Source organism: Eumetopias jubatus, unplaced genomic scaffold (assembly GCF_037043125.1).
Source record: "Eumetopias jubatus isolate StellerSeaLion01/CBP00866 unplaced genomic scaffold, mEumJub1_p1.0 scaffold_14, whole genome shotgun sequence".
Classification (NCBI taxonomy): Eukaryota; Metazoa; Chordata; class Mammalia; order Carnivora; family Otariidae; genus Eumetopias; species Eumetopias jubatus.
The window spans coordinates 19,460,239-19,481,147 of record NW_028274820.1 but is presented as its reverse complement, the minus strand read 5'-3'; the positions used below and the strand labels follow the sequence as shown (position 1 = coordinate 19,481,147).

General features: G+C 41.6%; 1 pseudogene across 1 annotated transcript in view; it reads right to left on the bottom strand.

The window, feature by feature from the left end:
- Positions 1–246: 246 nt before the first annotated feature.
- Positions 247–20,909, bottom strand: part of LOC114220890 (actin, cytoplasmic 2 pseudogene) — a 38,757-nt pseudogene continuing 18,094 nt past the window's right edge. Inside the window, exons 3-5 of the transcript XR_003611651.2 lie at positions 12,073–12,360; positions 6,285–8,531; positions 247–2,305 (exon numbers count right to left, since the gene is read on the bottom strand). The product of XR_003611651.2 is annotated as an actin, cytoplasmic 2 pseudogene (transcript). The remainder of the gene's footprint in view (positions 2,306–6,284; positions 8,532–12,072; positions 12,361–20,909) is intronic.

Genomic DNA, 20,909 nt, shown 5'->3' with positions numbered 1-20,909 from the left:
GATGAGGCATGAGAGACTATGGACTCTGAGAAACAAACTGAGGGTTCTAGAGGGGAGGGAGGTGGGGGGATGGGTTAGCCTGGTGATGCGTATTAAAGAGGGCACGTATTGAATGGAGCACTGGGTGTTATACGCAAACAATGAATCATGGAACAGTATATCAAAAACTAATGATGTAATGTATGGTGTTTAACACAACATAATAAAAATTTTAAATATAATCTTAAAAAAACAAATCTCTATCCATTTGAAAGGCAAAACAAAATATAAAGTTTTATTTCATGCTTTAGATATTTGAGCAAATAATTACTTTCATGACTAGTTTAAGTCATATAGTCTTCCATGGTTTATGTGTCTACAAAAAACCAAGCCACAACCAAATCAACCAAACAAACAAACTTGCTTTCTTTTTTTTTTTTTTTTACCGCAGCGCTTTTCCTCACACAATAACGCGTTGCTGGGGCCTAATGTTCTCACATGACAGTAGAAAACCACAATTTGTTGTCATCTCTTGAAGAATTGAGAATTGTGTGCAAAAACTTTACATAAATTAAAAGGATGAATAAGTTTACAGTTGTAAATGCAAACTGTTTTCCAACTCAAGGCAATTAGCAGCTCAGGGTGTTCTGCAGGAAAACATGAGGTAAGAAAGCAAAGTGGGTCCTAAGGCTCTGACCTTCCCCCCCTGAACCCTGTTACCCTGTTAGACCTGCAAGACAGAAAAGACAACTGGTTCAGGACTCTTGCCAGCCTCTAGAGAAATCCTGGAATAGGCAGCTCTTACACGTTAATACCCTGCACAGATCAAGAACCTCATGGTCTTGCAGATTCTCCAATCAATGGATTTCTCTTCTAGAAACATGTTCTCAACCTCAGCCACGAAGTGACCACCCCCCGCCCACCACCACCGAGGTGCTAAGGGTTTAAATCAAAGATATGTATACAAGGTCAAGATCAGCAACAAGTTCTACAATCCAGTGCTGATATCTGATAGAAGCTTCAAGGACAAATTTCTTTTCAAAGACTTATTCCAGTTTCACGAGGCTAGCATGAGGCATATACATTTACCAGAGCAAATTTATACTCGGGAATTCACTCATACAGCAAATGCTACACATCTGCTCGCAGTCCATGTAGAAGCATTTGCCGTGGACAATGGAGGGGCCTGACTCATCACACTCCTGCTTGCTGATCCACATGTGCTGGAAGGTGGACAGCGAGGCCGGGATGGAGCCCCCGATCCACACCAACTGCTTGCGTTCAGGAGGAGCGATGATCTTGATCATCATCGTGCTGGGTGCCAGAGCTGTGATCTCCTGCATCCTGTCGCTGATGCCTTACGTGGTGGTCCCCCCAGACAGCACCGTGTGAGCATAGAGGTCCTTCCGGATGTCGACATCACAATTCATGATGGAATTGAAGGTGGTCTCACGGATGCAACAGAGCTCCATACCCAGGAAGGAAGGCTGGAAGAGCACCTCCAGGCAGCGGAACCGCCCCTTGTGCAGCTCGTAACTCTTCTCCAGGAACGAGGAGGACGTGGCCGTGGCGATCTCCTGCTCGAAGTCCAGGGTGACCGAGCAGAGCTTTCCCTTGATGTCACGCACGATTTCCCGCTCGGCAGTGGCAGGGAAGCTGTAGCCACGTTTTGTGAGGATCTCCATGAGTTAGTCCATCAGGTCCCAGCCAGCCAGGTCCAGATGCAGGATGGCGTGGGGGCAGGGCGTACCACTCGTAGATGGGCACAGCGTGGGTGACCCCATCCCCAGAGTCCATGACAATAGCAGTGGTGCGGCCAGGGCATACAGGGACAGCACAGCCTGGATGGCCACATACATGCCTGGGGTGTTGAAGGTCTCGAACATGATCTGAGTCATCTTCTCACGGTTGGCCTTGGGGTTTGGGGGGCCTCGGTCAGCAGCACGGGGTGCTCGTTGGGGGCCACGTGCAGCACACTGTAGAAGGTGTGGTGCCAGATCTTCTCCATGTGGTCCCAGTTGGTGACAAAGGCGTGCTCGAAGGGCTACTTGAGGGTCAGGATGCCCCGCTTGCTCTGGGCCTTGTTGCCCACATAGGAGTCCTTCTGGCCCATACGCACCATCACGCCCTGGTGTCGGGGTCGCCCGACGATGGACGGGAGGTCATCATCCCCAGGTAAGCCCGCCTTGCACATGCAGGAGCCATGGTCGATGACGAGCGCGGTGATCTCCTCTTCCATTGCGGTGGATGGAGGTGGATGCGGAGGACGCGCGGCGGTGGAACGCTGAGCGCTCGCCGGCTGCCGCCAGTGAGACCGCACTATTCTCTTTTTTGACAAGAGAATAAATGACATTTACTAAAAATCCCCTCAGTTTTCTCCTTGGTGCTCTGAAAGCAGTCTTTGTAGAAGCTTTGTAGTTTTGTTATTTCTTTAAGCCTTCGTGCAGGATGCATCATTTCCTATAGATTTTACTTAGACACTTTTGCTCAAAGACTGTGTTACTGCATTGAATAGAATATAACATCTACAGATCCCTCAGGTCTAAGGCACTTGAAGTTCCTGTGTTGTAATAAGATTGCCTTTTTTGCTTCTTGTAGTCTTGGGAGTTAAGCTTTATTACAAGTGAAAATATTCTGCTATTCTCAGGTCAAAGAGATATAGTCTTAATATCCATACTCTGAAATTTAGTGCCCTAGAAAAAAACTGTCTTCCCACTTCTGAAAACAAGCTCAAGATTTCCATAGATATCATGCACTGAAAGTTAGGTAAGAAAATCGAAAATTGTTTCTTTTTTTCTGTTGTGAAAAGACATACAATATTGATTTTCTGGTTATTAGAGTTAATATAATGTTTATCTCTGTGCATGAATAAACACATTGAGCAGTTACACAAATCAATGCTATAAGTCAACAAATAAGGCACACTGTTGTAAAATCAATTCTTAATGACTTTTTTAAAAAGAAGATGTTTTCATTTAAAATGGATTACTTTGAAAGACAATAAACAAAACCCAAACTCACTTGTAGTTACCAGAATATTAGAATTACAAAAAACAGTCCAGGCTGCATTATACAATTTTTAATGGCATTCCTGACTGAACTTACCCCTACTATGTCCCAGCATAAAAATGCAGAATGTACTTATTTAGAATTGAGTAGTACTCATTGGAAAATAAATTTCTGGCAAAAGCACAAACTATGTGTGGTTCCCATAGAATTAAACAAAAATAGATCTTGTTCAAAATAACAATAAGAATCCCATGGGACTGACTAATAAAAGATGGCTGGCACAATTTGAATTCCATTGCAAGGGCTACAGAGAACTTTAAAAATTGGTAACACAGTGGAATCATTTATCATTCTTTATAACTATGGCTGCCATCTTGGAACACTCCTGGGGACCATGCCTTCAATAAGAGCTCAGGCTACTGACACACTGGGAAAAACAGAGGCTGCATCTTCTGTATTTGGGGTTTCAACAGACTTACATTGGGCTATCCAGGCACCACAGATGTAGGCATCATGCTGATCGCAGCAGAATCATACCTTAGATACAACTTCTTGTTTAATTTGTGCTAAAGTTTCTAAAATGTCATTCCACAGATCAGTTGCTTTTCTTGTTATCAGATTCTAAAATAATATAATCAGAATATACTGTTCTTTAAGGTTTTTCAGATAAGGATGAAAATTATCAGGACACCCGGGTAGCTGAGTGGTTAAGCGTCTGCCTTCAGCTCAAGTCATGATCTCAGGGTCCTGGGATTGAGCCCCGCGTTAGGCTCTCTGCTCAGTGGGGAGTCTGCCTCTCCTCTCCCTCTGCCCCTCCTCCTTCTCGTGCTCTCTCTCTCAAATAAATAAAATCTTTTTTTAAAAAAGCATGAAAATTATCATGTCACGTACCATAAGATTGCATTCATATGTGGAATTTAAGAAACAAAACAAAGAAAAAAAGAGACAAACCAAAAAACAGACTTTTATTTTTTTAAGATTTTTTATTTATTTATTTGGCAGAGAGAGAAAGAGAGCACAAGCAGGGGGAGTGGCAGGCAGAGGGAGAAGCAGGCTCCCTGCTGAGCAGAGAGCCCGACGTGGGGCTCGATCCCAGGACCCCAGCATCATTACCTGAGCTGAAGGCAGACGCTTAACTGACTGAGCCACCCAGGGGCCCCCAAAACACAGACTTTTAAATTAGAGAATAAACTGGTGGTTACCGGGGAGGTGGTTGGGAGGATATTGGAATAGGTGAAGGAGATTGAGTCCATTTATCATGATGATGAGCACTGAGTAATGTATAGACTGTTGAATCACTATATTGTACACCTGAAACTAACATAACACTGTACATTAATTATAGTGGAGTTCAGGGCGCCTGGGTGGCTCAGTTGGTTAAGCGACTGCCTTCAGCTCAGGTCATGATCCTGGAGTCCCGGGATCGAGTCCCGGCATGGGCTCGCTGCTCAGCGGGGAGTCTGCTTCTCCCTCTGACCCTCTTCCCTCTCATGCTCTCTATCTCTCATTCTCTCTCTCTCAAATAAATAAATAAAAATCTTTTAAAAAATAAAAAAATAAAAAAATAATTATAGTGGAGTTTAAAAAAATAAAATAAAATAAAAAAACAAAGAAATTATCATATCAGATTTTGTTCACTTTGTATACTATAAATGCAGCATAGTCCCAAACCCCTTCCAGTGTCATGTAATTTTTACTGTATTCAATAAAAGCAATTGACTTTAAAAAGGAAACAGCTAAATGGCTATTTAATTTTTTTTTAAAGTAAACTCTACACCCAACATGGGGCTTGAACTCATGATCCTGAGATTAAGAGTCATATGCTCTACCGACTAAGCCAGCCAGGTGCCTCTGTAATTTTTATGCCTGTAAGAATTTTTAAATAATAAACTCAGTAATCAGGAAAGATCCTTCATTTATAATATGTATCTTACAAAATATAGTCATTTAGAATAAAGATTCCTGTGCCTTTTTATTTTTTGGGAAGAGTTTTCTAAGAGACGTTAGAAGGAACAGGTTCCAGTGAGGAAAGCATGAAATGCAAGCCATTTGTGTGTATATAAGTGTTAGTTAGCTGGCTTGCCCTTGCCAATGGCTGGATGGGATTATTCCCCACTCCCGAGTCCTTTCAAAAGAAAAGACAAAAATCCCTGCTGTTTGTTGTTACTAGGTCAGGTGACCAGGTCCACACAAGCCCCACAGACTAGGGAGGAATTCTCTACAGGGACTTCACACCTGCTGGTGGGCAGGGCTCCCATCTTCCCACCTCCATGGTCTTTGAATGGCCATGCAGGTATCACAGAGTCATGGCTGCTATCAGGGAAACTGCCTCTCTAAAAGACTCAAAATTGGGGGCACCTGGGTGGCTCAGTTTGTTAAGCCTCTGCTTCAGCTCAGGTGATGATCCCGGGGTCCTGGGATTGAGCCCTGGGTCAGGCTCCCTGCTCAGCAGGGAGTCTGCTTCTCCGTCTCCCTTTGCTCCTCCCCCCTGCTCACGTGTGTTCTCTCTCCCTCTCCTTCTCACTCTTTCTCTCTCTCTCAAATAAATAAATAAAACCTTAAAAAAAAGACTCAAAATTATTTGGACGTCACTGTAATATGTTTGTAGAATGACACTGTTATCAAGGAGCATGGTGGCAGAGCAGAAAGAATATGGATTCTAACCTCAAAATCTTGGTTCTAGCTTTCCAGCCATGTCATCTTGCACACATCATTTTACCTAAACCTCAGTTTCTACTTTTATAAAACAAGGATAATAATTATTTCATAGATTTTTTTTGGAGGGGAGTAAATGTGATATCATTTTTTTAGTGTGTCTTGAATGTAAAAGGCTCTTTAGCAATTATTAGCTATTATTATTGTTCTTGTTGTGACTGTTGGCTGTAATTTCCTTCTTTAATTGGTACACTTAAAATTTATACCTCCTCCTTGCCAATCCAATATTTTTATTTTTAAGTCTCTCACGGTGCCAGAATGTTGGTTAAACAACTGTCTCCCCCACCAGGTTGCAAGGGCCTTGGGGGCAGAGATCTGGTCAACTTCATCTTTGTACCCCTCCCTCTAGTCTCGCATTCCCAACCCGAGTTGTTTTCTGAACATGGCTGAATATACCAGAGCCTACTTAATTAAGCCTATTTGAACCTTTTCCATTTGAAATTACTAAAAAATATGCCAGTGTTTCAGAAAGCCTAAATTCACCTCCAGAAATGCTTATGAAATGTATTTCAACACACGCAATCAATGCCAAGACATAATGTCAATGTCGAAGCACATAGCAAGCTCTTACTGCTACTTACAGCTATTCATCAGGAAATAGCTGGGTGCATCCATGCGTCTGTTCTCATTTGAAGCTTCCCCCATGAAATTTGTGATGCGCAAGTATCATCAGCCTCATTATGTAGTGAAGAAGGTGAGACAAGTAAGATTAGTAAATGCCTTCATGAAGGTCTGTTATTTAATCATTGGTGACACTGGAGCAGAACTAACATGTCCCATACTTCACCCCCTTTGAAATAGAACATTTATGTCTTGGGATTAAGCACTGTGTACATATGGGGCCTAAGCAGAGAGGTGAATACATAGCTGCTACCATTATTACTATTGTCAATGTAATTTCCTTCCCTGGTTGGAATTTGTTTCCTCCTTTCTGTTCCCAACACTCTTTTGCTATGTCTCTAATGGCATGTGGTAGACCATATTCCGTCAAAAATAATGTGACTTTTAATTTTTCAACCTGAAGTACCCAAAGTGTCCTTTACAGAGTGCAGCTGATATCGTCACAAAGATTAGGGGACCTTGACGGGTAGATTTTTCAGGGAAACAGAGGAAAAGCTGTGCATACTGCTCCATGGTTTGGGTAGGGCTCCCTGTGACATTAATTCACAAGCTTTAACAAGGAGGCAAAGTAAGACAATAAGTCCATGACATACAAGGAGGGAACGTTCCTAATTAAGAGATTTGTGTTTCCTGGATAAAAGGAAGAAGGGCGGTTTCATACCTAATGTTGCTTTGGTATTTCTTACCATAATCGATTGCAACTGTGTAATAAAAATTTCCCCTTGCTTTCTTTATAAAAATTATCCTGAGAAAAGACAGTGACCCTTCTCAGTGCCTGGCTCCTATTTTGGGTATGATATCTCCACCCTCACCAAAATGGGCTTCAGCTTGGAAACTTGTATAACTGTTGTAAAGTCACATTAGGCCCAACTCTTGAGGCAGTGCCAGGCAGGACAGGAGGAAATGCCTCCTCCACTCAGCCATTTTCCCTGACACACAGAAGCACAAGTAGATTTCTGAAGGGTCGTAAGGGGACTATCTACCATGTTAGTGGGAACCCATTGGGGCTGGCCTTGCTAAAGGCAGAGAGACAACTAGGTAGGGTAGATGATGTTCTCCCGGCCATCCCAAATTCCTTCCCACTGGGCTAGCTGATGCCTGAAATTCTATGAACAGAGTTTCATCCCTTAGTTTCCTAATGAGGATACTCCTGAGAAAGAAAACACATCAAACCTTGGTTTATTTTCTCTTTTCTGACTCTTTGGAGAAAGGAGTTGATCAAATTGTTTCTTGAAAGCAGTGTAATAGAGAATAAGGCTACTGGGAAGGGGGTAAGGAGAAAACAGAAGAGGGAAGAATCTCTAGCCAGCTTCTCTTGGGCCATGTGGAAATGCTAGGTCCCTTCGTCCTGGGAACATCCTCACCATTAAGGGAACAGTAAAGAATCCTAGAACCAGTCCTTTAAAGGAATTAGTGTGTTAGCTAGACTTGGAGATGAAATGTCATTTTCTGCAAGTCCTCCACAACCACGTTGTCTTTTGCTCAAGATTCTGATATAATGACTCATATCCTAGAGGCTTTGGAAAGATATCCCTGAGATAGTCTAAATTCTGAGTGCAGTCATTGTATCTAAAACAGGAGTGCAACCCCTTTTGCTAGAAACACTGCAAAACAGAAGCCATTCATCTTCCATAGCCCTGCTCAACAGTTCTTAAGAAACTGTACGCTGATAAATTCTTCGGCACTGCTATTTTCCTCTCTCCTGGTAGATCAAGGGCTTCAAGGTCCAAGATCTCCGGATGCCTTGTTTCCTTCTGTCTTTATCAGGGCAACTGCAGCAGCAGCTATGGCAGCGGTAACTCAGATAGCCCTCCCTATCTTTCCCCTCTTTCTCTAATTCTGAACTTGAATGTGGTCACCCCTTTCCTTTCAGAGACACCTACGGGAACACGATAGCTCAGGGTATTACTTTGCCATAATGCAAAACCATGTTGTAAGCACTGCAGTAATTCCACAGTATTTGACATTATCACTCAGACATGTGAGAAAGTTCACAAAAATGAAGGTGATACATACTTGCTTTAAAAAAAAAATCTGTTGGGGCGCCTGGGTGGCTCAGTTGGTTAAGCGGCTGCCTTTGGCTCGGGTCATGGTCCTGGGGTCCTGGGGTCCTGGGATCGAGCCCCATGTCCAGTTCCCTGCTCGGTGGAGAGCCTGCTTCTCCCTCTGCCTGCCGCTCTGTCTACTTGTGCTCTCCCTCTATCTCTCTGTCAAATAAATAAAATCTTAAAAATAAAAAAATCTGTTAACAATATATACTATATATGCATATACATATCACATATAAAATAATATGTACTATACTGTATACTCGAAAGTTGCTGAAGAGTAGATCTTAAACATTCTCACCGCACATACACACACAGAAATGGTCAGCTGGGTGGGGGGCACGGATGAAGGCGGTCAGCAGGCACAAAGTTCCAGTTGTGAGATGAGTACGTGCAGAGCAGGTCATGTTCAACAGGATGACTACAGCTGACACTGCTATATTTGGAAGTTGCTAAGAGAGTAGATCCTAAAAGTTCTCATCACAAGGAAAACGATTTTTTTTAACTATATGAAGACATGAATGTTAACTAAACTTATTGTGGTGATCATTTCACAACATATGTATGTTGAGTCATTATGTTGTATGCCTTAAACTTATACAGTGCTGTACATCAATTATATCTCAATAAAACTGGAGGGAAATAAAGGTAACGTGTGAGATGATGGAGATGTTAACCAACTTTACTATGGTAATCATCTTGCAATTCATACGTATACCAAATCATCATGTCACACACCTTAAACATATAACGGTATATGTCAATTATATCTCAATAAAGCTAGAAAAAAATCCCTGGCTACTTATATATTGTCGGGAGCACAAACAATAATAATAATAATCCAGTTTATGCTTGGACAGTGGTCTATGTGAGATGTTCTTTGGCTAAAATATTTTTCTTATCTTGCTCAAAACTTGTATATAAGCTAAGTTGACATGGTTCACAGGAAGCTGGAGCTTCCTTCTAGGCTCAGCAATGAGCCTAGAACAGACCTCCATTTTCCATGGAACGAAACATTTGTGTAGCTCGTAGGTAGCTTAGTAGCTTTCTATTGACACAGGAAACATGGCAGCTGAAGAAGCCTGTGTACCCCCAGCGCCAGTTCCTGAGAGCTCCTTCTTTCAAGTTCCTCCACATTGACTCCTATTTTTTTTTTTTGAATTTTTATTTAAATTCCAGTTAGTTAAAATACAGTGCAATATTGGTTTCAGGAGTAGAATTCAGTGATTCGTCACTCACATACAACACCCAGGGCTCATCACAAGTGCCCCCCGTACACCCATCCCCCATCTAAGCCCATCTCCCAACCAACTCCCCCCATCAACCCTTAGTTTGTTCTCAGGTGTTAAGAGTCTCTGGGGGCGCCTGGGTGGCTTAGTTGGTTAAGCGTCTGCCTTGTGCTCAGGTCCTGATCCCAGGGTCGTGGGATTGAGTCCCACGACCTGGGTTTCTTGCATAGTGGGGAGTCTGATGCTTTCCCTGCTTGTGCTGTCCCTCTGTCTGACAAATAAAATCTTAAAAAGAAATTTTCACATATGAGTGAAATCATATGGTATTTGTCTTTTCTCTCCACCTTGATTCCTATTGAACCCTCTCCCTCAGTCACTCAGTTTATCCTACCCTAGCTCTCTAGAAATAAAGTCACTTCAGTTCATGACCCGGCTATCTCTAGAAATTCTAAGTGTTTTGTAGACATTTTCCTATTCAACCTGCAACACGAATAATAGACTCACGATAAACAGTTCCATTATTGCAGCAAAGTGAATTTGGTGTGTATAATCTAAAATAGTTGCATATGGCAAGCTGATAATGCTGCAGTCACAAGGAATCAAAGCCTAATCCATTAAAATATGATTGCCTCATTCCTTTAGAACCCCAGATTTTTTGGGTGTGCCGTTGTGGTGGAAGTATGCAGAAATGTTCCTTAGTAAATAGAAAAAAGTAATTTAACCTTTCTGAGAAAATTCAGCAAGCGTGAGATAGTCACAATTAAAAGCAGTTGTCTTTTCCAAATTTAGGTGACCTTTTTTAAGTGGAGCAATTGAAGTCTAATTAAACACAAAGAAGTTAAGGTTTCATTCAAGAACCAATAGCTAAATTCCAAAATTATTTCAGTGCCAAGGCTTACTTTAAAAACTGAAAAAAATAACTAATAGAGGATTTTTTAAACACTGGACGTGCACACTTAAGTATTTAATATTGTCACAATGAGTATATTCCATGATTTTTTCAGCTACTTTCAGATGTCAAAGAAGTTGAAAAGTAAAGTCATTGACAATGAAGGCTACAATCAGTTTTGGCAGAACAGTAACCAGATTATTTAGGGAAATAAAAGTATTCAGCACCAGACTGTCCCTTTCATCTGTGACTTAAGGGAGGGTTAGGGGATCAACAAGTGGCTTTTTAGCCAGTTCCCTTCAGGAGCTCCACAGAGAGGATTAGCATAACAAGAAGATCTGGGAAGGATCCAGCACATTCTTTTCCCTGACCTGCTAGAAGAAAAGCAAAGAACCCCCTCAGGCCTGGTGTGTCCCTGTTCACCGTAGTTCCTCACCCTAGGACAGTTTACTGGGTTTACGGTTTACTCAGTTTACTAGGTTTACGGTTTCCTCGCTTAAGAACAATAATAACAATTTTTGCACCTGACACGTTTTCAAAAACACTTTCTTATCCTTTCTCACTTTGTCCTCACCCAGCCGTTATCTCCATTTGCCAAATGCTGACTCAACTCATGCTCTCTGAAATCCGGGCTGCAACCACTCCTCAATCACCATGAGATGCTACGTTGAGATACAATCCATATTGGCAGCAGATCGGAGGAAAACATCTATGCCCCACCCCATGCCTGGCCCTCAAAGCAACCACTGAACTAGAGTGTGGTTCTCCTGGGGCGGGGAGCAGGGGGTGGACAATCCCCTTGACCTCTGGGGTGGGGATCAAGGACAGAGGGTTCTGTGTCATCCTGCCTCCCAGGTCCTACCTTCCCACCTTCCCAAGCTGAGTCGCTGCTTCAGATGAAACAGAATGTGTGCTGCTGTAAATTGGCCTTGTGAGTCATCCCCAGGTTTAAGCTGCACAGAGTGCATGCAATCAAGCTCACTGAAGAGTATGTATATTACAAGCATTCTAGCTCATATCTGATCGGTTGCAGTGCACAGAACCCATTATGAGGTCTGTCATGAGAAACTCACATTCTGCCTTTAAAAGGTCCAATAGGGATTAGTTCCACCCTTGACCTAAGCTAAAACGAGACACATGAGTACATTTTATATCAAAGAATGCCAAGATAACTATGCAATGGGTTTCAGAGAAATATATCTCCACTTTAAAAGTGAGCCAGAATTCTTATCTTACCCCTGGACAAAAAAAAAAAAAAAAAAAAAATGTTTCTTTACCAAAGCCACATAAGAAACTTTAAAACTTTCTTTAGAAAACTCCTAGTTTTTGGTTGCAGTGATGAAATGTGAAACCCACATATCTATTGGAAATATCTATTGCTTTAGTAACCACCTTACTTTGGATAGTTACATGTCTCCTAAATGCCCCAGAGAAAGCGTTTTCCTATTTTATGAACAGGTGTAGATTTCTGCCTGCCACTATAGCAGTTTTCATGTTATAATTTCAGAATACTTTGAAATACTATTATTATCACCATATGTTTACAAAAAGGAAACTGTAGCATGAAAAGATAGACCAGTACTTATAGTCCGTGATTCTTAAAGTGTAGGCAGAGGATCGCTGTGAGCCCAGAGATCTTTCGGAGGGTTATGTCGGGTCCTTCCTTTTCCAACCACCAATCTGGGTGAGGCAGGGTTTTCTTCATCTATGTACTTCAACAAAAACAACACGTGGCAATTGGTGTCAATGCAGAAGCAGATTGTTGAATCCAACTGCCTTTTGTTAGGCCAGACATCAAAGAGATTGGCAAAATGTAAAACAATGCCATTCTTCCCGCTGAATGTGTTTTTGCTTTGCAAAATACTGTTATCTGTCATAAAAGATGTATTTATGTTAATATGTTATAGGTTTCTATTGTTACTTTAAAAGAAATATTAAGTATTTTTTAAATTTCTCATTTTTAATTTCTAATATGGCAAATAGCAATAGATATAACTCACATAACCAAGCAATAGATATAACTCATATAACTCATTGGGGTCCTCAATGAATTTTTAAAGGAATCTTGATACTAAAAAGTTTGAGATTTGGGTGAAAGAATAAAAAAGCAAGTCAAATCATATTATCAAAAGAGAATAATAAGGTTGGATTTAAAATTAAAATGAAGATCACTGTTGTAGTTCACTGTTGTAGAATTAAAAAAGAAAAAAGATATTTTCAATAAAATTAAGAAAGAAAATAATGCTTTAGGCAAAAGATCCATATGCAAGGACCAAAGATTATGGGAAAACAAAACTCAGACAAGGGCCCTGTCCTCCTGAGACTTTCACAGCAATTTGTTTTTGAAGGAGAATTTGGGTGTGTGTGCACTATGGGCTAATAGCAAAATGGAAAGGAAGAGAGTGTTGTTAGCAATGGAAGTATTATGGATGGATCAAAATATAGGTCTAAATCTGTCAGCTAAATTAACATGAGATCTCAGGTTGATACATGAATCGATTTTAATTAAAGGACAAGTCAGGATACAACCTAAATGTTTACTAATTGTGAATTGGTTAGAGTGATATATCCTTATGGTGCATATTCAGCCCATTATGTTCTGAAAAGAACATTTAATAATTTGGAAAAATGTTCACAAATATAAAGAGCAGGTTACAAAACAATATTTGGAAAAATGTAAGTATGAAAAGAGGGGCTCCTAGGTGGCTCAGTCAGTTAAGTGTCCCACTCTTGGTTTCAGCTCAGGTCATGATCTCCTGGGTCATGAGATTGAGCCCCGCATGGGGCTCCCAGAGAGTCTGCTTGAAGATTCTTTCCCTCTGTCCCTCCCCCATTCTCTCTCCCTCTCTCAAATAAATAAGTTTATAAATAAATAAGTTTATTTGAGAGCAAGAGAGGGAGCATGAGCAGGGGGAGGGGCAGAGGGAGAGGGAGAAGCAGGTTCCCTGCTCAGCAGGGAGCCTGATGAGGGGTTGATCCCAGGACCCCGAGATCATGACACGAGCAGAAGTCAGACGCTTAACTGACTGAGCCACCCAGGCGCCCCAATAAATAAATCTTAAAAAAAGAGAGAGACAGGAAGGCTACATACCAAAATGTTAATATTGGTTATCTCTGAATGATGATGAATGATTATTATTACATTTTTTGTATTTTATTATATATTTAACATTTCCCCCAAATAATAATAACAAAACTAATAATCCGACAACAAATTTGTTTTTGTAGAGCTATCTAACATTCTTGTTTTCTTCATGCAGTGGGCAAGCTGGAGCCATCTCTTCCCAGACAAGCCACACCCACTGACTCCTCCCTGGTTTTAATAAATAGCCCCAGAAAGTCAGTCCCTTCCTTCCCCTTACAAGGGGCACAGGAGCACTCTGTTCTGCTTTTGAATTCAGCAGCTCCAGCATGTGCTAATTGATTTTATTCTGCGAATTTAGAATTAGGTAGTTGGGAGCCGAGTGAACTCTCCCTGAAATAATGAATGCAAATTAATGTGAAAGTATATCCCCAGGATTTCCTGTAAGAATCTTTTATTACAGTGACAGTGAGGAGTTTTTACAAGTACTTATCATAAATAATGTATTGCCTCTGGTGGCAGGCTAGATCCCTTACGTGACTGTTACTATGGGAACATCAATGTCCACATACAGTTTAATTCTATTCCCAGAAGCTGAAATGAAAGTCGGCATTATCTTAATGTTACAGATGTGAGAAGTTAGGCATTCAAAAGCTAAGTAGCTGGCCCAGATCCAACAACAAATCAGAGGAAGAAGAGCTGGAATGAGTCTGTGGACACCCAACCCAAGACCCTTGTGGCTCGAGCTGGGAGCCTTCACATCACGTGCACGGTGAGCTTGGTTTCCATGGACTCTCCTGTCCTAGGGTGACTCCAGGAGAGCCTATCACAAGCCTAGGGTGGGCACCAACAGTCTTATTACCTGGGGGCAGTTTATAGGAGGAAGAAGAGGGTGCCACTCCAAGGCTCCGAATTACCTGTAGGGGTGAAAGTCAACAGACAAAGGCTAAGAGTGACCCTTACTTTGCCCAAGTAGGAGAAGCCAGGGCAAGCAGGAAGCAAAGGGAATGTATGTGTGCATGAAAGAGAAAGTGCTAAGAAGCATTTAGACAAGTCAAAGGAAGGCGGTTTCATTTTAAATAAATGTGACAGAGAAGAAATGCAGAGCTTATTTAGATGGAAAGGCTAAGAGGTTTTTTAAATTGTCAATTGTTAAATTGTTAAATGCAGGGCTGGAGTGACAACAGAGTAACTTTTCTCCTGCCATCCCCATTGTCACAGGGGAATGATGACCCTTCCTCAGCTCATCTTCTAATCCTCTGTTTTGGGTACAAGGAAAAAGAAACATTGAAAACCCCCAGAAAAGCTACATAGGGAAGGTCCTCATTTTATGTAGGAGTGATAGTCTAGGAAAACAAAGTTACAGTCATGTGACTTAACAAAAGAGAACTGCTATCTTGCAAAATTGATATAAAAATCTACCCTCTCACTACCCATCACTTTTCATCATTTAATACTGTTTAACAATCATAATAAATAATAGTAATGCTTTACATAAATAACAAATTATTAATAAAAATGACTCTAATATGTACACCATGAAACTTTTTACTCTGGTCTTGAAAGAATTATAGGTCACTCTAAACCTGGGGTCAACAAATATTTTCTTTAAAGGGCCGGATGGTAAATATTTTAGGCTTTGCAGGTTATACGGGATCTCTTTAAAAATGTAAAACTCATTCTTAGCTCAGAGGTACAAAAACATAATTTGCTGTCCCTACCCTAAGCTATGGCAGCAAACATAAGGGCCATAAAGGGCAGGAGGGCAGAGCGGACAGGCCATCCAGCCATCCACATGCACCGCGGCATTTCCACAGACTTAGTCTGTCCTGTACCCATTGTAGCCCCAGCCCCTCAAACAACGCCTAGTGGCCATGAGGCCTAAATATGTGGTTGCTGATTCAGTAAATGATGGCTGGGCTCTGACGGCTGGAGAGAAGTTGCCACTTGCTGAAAGTCTCGCATTTGGTGTTGATTCCTTTCTACTAGGAATCTTAGTGTTGAGAGTCCATAGTAATAAGCTTTTGCTCTCTCCTGGCCCACAGGAGTATTATCAATAATGAAATGACTAAGTATTATAACTTATAGCACAATATGTCCTACATGTATGAGCATCTCAGTGGAAAAATGGTATTGAATGGGAGTTATGTAACAGAGGCCTCTTTTATGTGCAAATCATCCTGGATGGAGGACCACAGGTATTTCCTGATGGAGTGGAAGGAAACTAACAGTTCCTGAGCCAATTTTATGCTAATGTGTTTAACACATTATTTCATATAATCCATATACATCATTGCAAAGTAGAGGATATTACATTTTATGGGTAGAGAACTGAGCTCAGGGAGGTTGAATAACTTGTTCAAGCTCCAAAAATAAGTGTGTAACAAACCAGGATTCAAAACCAAGCCTGCCTGGTCCCAATCTTCATGCTCCTTCTGCTATACCTGGTCCCAATCTTCACGCTCCTTCTGCATACTCTGACTATGGTAGCGGTAGTATTTCTAGCTCTACCAACAGTTTGCCTTGTGACCTTTGAGATGGTCATTTCACCTCATTCATTAGACACAAATGTAAATAGCTACCCATCTCTCAGTGAGTCGAAAGAATTCATGAATGCAAAACCAAGCACATAGCACTACCTTGCACAAATACATATTTGTTGAGTTTGAACTGTGTTGAACATCTGAATTGGCTGACACTCAGGAGAAAGGAGAGGTAAATGCCTGATTTAGCCCCCGAGAGGGAGGAGGAAAAAAGTATGAAATGCAATTCAATGACTACGTAGACAGGGGTATAGGTTCAGGCAAAGTAGGGTGCAAGGCAGGATCTATAGAGTAGAAAGAAGAACTTGGGTTTCTAGGAGAACTGACATAAACATTACGTCAATTTTCAAAGGATTTTTGTTTTTGCTTTTGTTAGCAACAGAGCCTTTCTTCAGAAACCTTATTTTGAAGCCCAGTATAGAAAACAAATACAGAGCTATTCTTAGGCCTGCTCTCTGGTTACCATGGTGTCCCCTAAGGAACTTTTATAGAAGCCCTCAGGCCAGCTCAGGGCACGGCTTGAAACTTCCTGTTCTTCTATCTGTCTCCTTGCTCAACACCCAGTCAAACAGAGTATTTAGAATTGATGAAGGCTGGTTGTTCCCTTTATCCTAATAATGGAATAGAGATCTACTCTGCAGAGTGTTCTTGCTCACGGTTGTCATGTTCAGGGGTGGGGGTGGCTGTAGGACTGGTTTGATTCAGGCTTCCGACTATGGGGTCCAGAATGTCTCTCTGTTTTTTGATACCGCGTTCTCTGTGAAGACGCCATTCTTAAGCCGGTTCTTTCTACTCAAGACAGAGATGGCCACCAGCAGTTTTGGGCCTCCGTCATCCCTAGTATCTACAATCTCGGGAGAGAATGACTCTTGGTTAATAGCACAAGACCTCTTGAAGGATTTGACACCATCAGTCATGTGTTCATCCTGGTGCAATTACTTTGGGTGGAGTCAATTCAGAATTATGATTGGCCAGGACTGGCTCATGCACCCACCCCTAGAGCCAGGAGGAAGGCCAGTGCCACCAGCACCCATGGATCAAGAGGGATGGGAGTGAAGGGTGATGCCCCAAAGTGCTACTGAGCAGAGGAAAACATATGCCTCCTCCAGTGATCAGAGACATGATCACAATAGCAAGTAAGCCCAAGATGGGGAGAGCTGAAGACCAGGTTGACTGAAGTATTGATACAAGAAAAAGGTAGAAGTAGAATTCGGAGAAAAGGCGAGAGAAGTGTCCTGTTAGTGTGGACCTGCATTTCCACAGGGGAAGAAAGACGTCTTTGGTGCCTGAAGGAAAGGCAAGTCGCTTGTGAAGCCATCCAGAGGACTATTTGCCATCAGGATAAGATGAAAAGTGGTCAACAAGTGTCTGCATGAGGAGGTTGTGTGGGAACTCAGATTATAAAGTCACTGGGGAAGACTTCAAAAGACATTTTTGCAGTGATTCTGTTGCCAAGGATGAGAGGGTGGAAAAGAGCAAGACTTAAGCCTCAGGAGTCGAGCGATTTCTTATTTATTTTGGACACAGTATCTAGAGAGAAAGATTTAGAGTGTTGACTGGACACAAATAGCACCAAGCCAACCAAAGATAAAGACACATCCGTGGTAGCGTGGCCCAGCTTTTAGATGCTCGAGTTCTGGAATCAAATAGATCTAGATTTAAATATAGACTCCTCCCCTCAAGGGTGGTATGACCTTGACACATTACGTATTCTCTCTGGACCAAGGTTTCTTCAACTGGAAAATAAGGATGATAATAGTTTCTAGTTCATGGGCTTTTGTAATTTAGGATTAACAGAGATAACATTTGCCGAGAACTTTGTACAGTGACCAGCACATACGTGTACATAAATGTTGGTGTTCACATGATTTAGAAACAAAATGGCTGATAGATACAATGCAGATATTGTATAAATGGTGATATTAAAACATGTAGCCTAAATCAACTGAGTGAAAAATTACATTGCCTCAGAGGAAAAAAGCTGGACTTAGAAGGGAGAGCAGACCACTGCAAAGAACTAACCAGGATACCTGATTTTTTCACTTGAAATAGATTAAGTCATTGCAATATATTTTTTCATGCATGCATTCCAGAACTTTTATTAAGAGCCATTAAGTGTTGGGCACCTTGTGTACCAGGGAGGTAAGGGAGAGGTTACAACTCCCAGCCTTAAAGAGCTCACAGTCTAGAAGAGGAGAGAGAGAAGAATATAAATTGTATCAGAACAGCACGATGAGAACTCCGCAGGTTTGCTCAGAGTGTGTGAGGGGAGCAGGGCAGTGAGCAGCCAACTCCACCGGACCTTCTCTGGCTCCAGAGGGCACTCAAATATGATCTGTCTTATACATTCATGCTAGAGATGGAGCTCAGTAATATATAATCTTAGAAGGTCCCATCCAGAAACAAAACTGGCAAATGTTAATAATTGTTGAAGCTGGGTGACAGGGATTCTTTCCAGTATTCTCCCTACTTTTATTATCTTTGAAAATTTGCCTTATAGAACTTTTCTCTTTTTTTACTGGAGTATAGTTGATAGACAAGGTTATGTAATTTTAGGTGTAGCACAGAATGCTTCCACAAGTCTCTGTGTTACGTTACGCTATGCTGTCCTGCTGTGCTCACCACCAGTGTAGCTCCCTCTGTCGCCATACGACCCTATTAACATATCATTGACTACATTCCCTGTGCTGTACCTTTCATCCGTATGACTTATTCATTTCGTAACTGGAGGCCCATACCTCCCACTCCCTTCACCCATTTTGCCCATCCCCCCATCTCTGTAGAGCTTTTGGAAAATGGCATGTGAGACCTAATTTCTCAGACCAAAAAAGAGCGGTTAGGCGAAGGAGCACTTGGCCACAGCCATAATCAGGAACTTACAGACTGTTTGACAAAAAGAGGAAAATCGTGCCTCACTTGATATGGTTGGAGGAGTAAATGGAACAAAGCAAGGGGCAAGAATCTGGGAAAGACAACTTGTGGTGATAGCAAGGGGAAAGGAATAGAAATAGAAAGATAAATGGGAGCAAAGAGGAAAAACTAATAAACACCAGGAACTCTGAATACCCACTTAACAAAAAAAAAAAAAAAAAAAAAGGAAGGAAAGAAAAAAAATATGCTGAAAGCAGGTTGGGGTGAAGCGTTATAGTGAAACTGAATGACAAAGGTTAATGCACAAGTAAAAAATATTGTCAGAGATAGAAAGGGATTAGGATTCTGTTCCAAATGAGGAATCGTGAAAAACAGAAGGATGTTCCATGAGGAAAGCAAGCACGGAGGGAAAGCCAGAGCTCCAGATGAGCTTTCCAGCAGGATCTTGATGTAAGGTGCTGCAGTTTAAAGAAAATTTTCAGAGTGAGGTTAGGTGACTTTGGGGAAGATCTATATGTATATAAATTCATTCTTTTTTTTTAAGATTTTATTTATTTAGTTGACAGAGAGACACAGCAAGAGGGAACACAAGCAGGGAGAGTGGGAGAGGGAGAAGCAGGCTTCCCGCTGAGCAGGGAGCCTGATACGGGGCTCAATCTCAGGACCCTGGGATCATGACCTGAGCCGAAGGCAGAGGCTTAACAACTGAGCCACCCAGGCTCCCCTATAAATTCATTCTTGACAAGTTAATTCATTCATTTGTTCATTCATTCATTCATTCATTTCAACAAGTAGTTATTAATCTTGTTTTCTGGCAATAAATCAACCTGTCAATCACATTGCCTAGAGCCTAACAATGGAGACAAATGATGAAACAAACAATTCTAAATTATAATAAACAGTGATCAATGCCAACATAGGTAAATGCACGGGTCAGGCCCTCACGGGGTGCCTTCATTCCCATGTAGGGTGTTTCCTCAATTCAGGGGCTGGCCCTTGGACTTTGTAGGTACAGAAACGTGATCTGCTTCCATGCCGACATCCATCTCTTGGGGATGGACACACCCTAGCCAAGCTCACAAAGGCATAACCACCAGAAGGCCAATTTACTGACTTAGGGTAAGAAAAATAAATACAAACGATTTGGGTATTTGTATTCTCTGATGAGCACATTCTTTCATGATAGACAGATCAAAGTGGGAGTCAGATTACCAGCCCAAGATTACTCAAAGAGAATGGATCACAGCAAAGGAGGAGTGAGCTGGATGATCTTGATGCCCAGTGTCACCTCCAAGTCATCATTTGCCTCACAGAAGATACTGGTGTTCGTGGGTCAGGACATCATCCCTCCAGCCACTGCTAGAGGAGCTGTCATACTCTATCTTGTTCAATATCCCTTTTATAGGCTCCCCTACTTTTATGTACACATTCATTCTCCAGACATGGTACAATATAATTAACTAAATGTAATCTTTCTTAGATATAATCACAATCAAATCTTGCCCCTCCTAAGGTGATAACACAGATTACTCAAATTCTATCTGGGCACTCAAAATCTGTTGGGCCCTTCTGTGTAGGTCTGATTTTAGCAATAATGTTTTAATTATTCCTATCTTCTTGTTCAAAGTGTAATTTAACCTCATTTTGTGCTGCCTGTTTTCCATTTATTAGATCTACTCTCTAGCCAGCTAAGGTTGGGTTTGGCCAATGAATGGGACATCAGAGATCAGAGGGAAAGAGGAAAATGAGGTAGGGGTATTTGATCCCTCAGCTCTCTCCTTATGGGGTCACTGAAAATAGTTTACTTCTCCAGACCAATGATCACAACTTTTGTTGCGAGGGTCCTCTCTGTTTCTGAGTTTTGGTGATAGCTCTCATCTTTTTCCCCTTTTAGCCTTGGGGTGGTAACAGTTCCCTGGCACT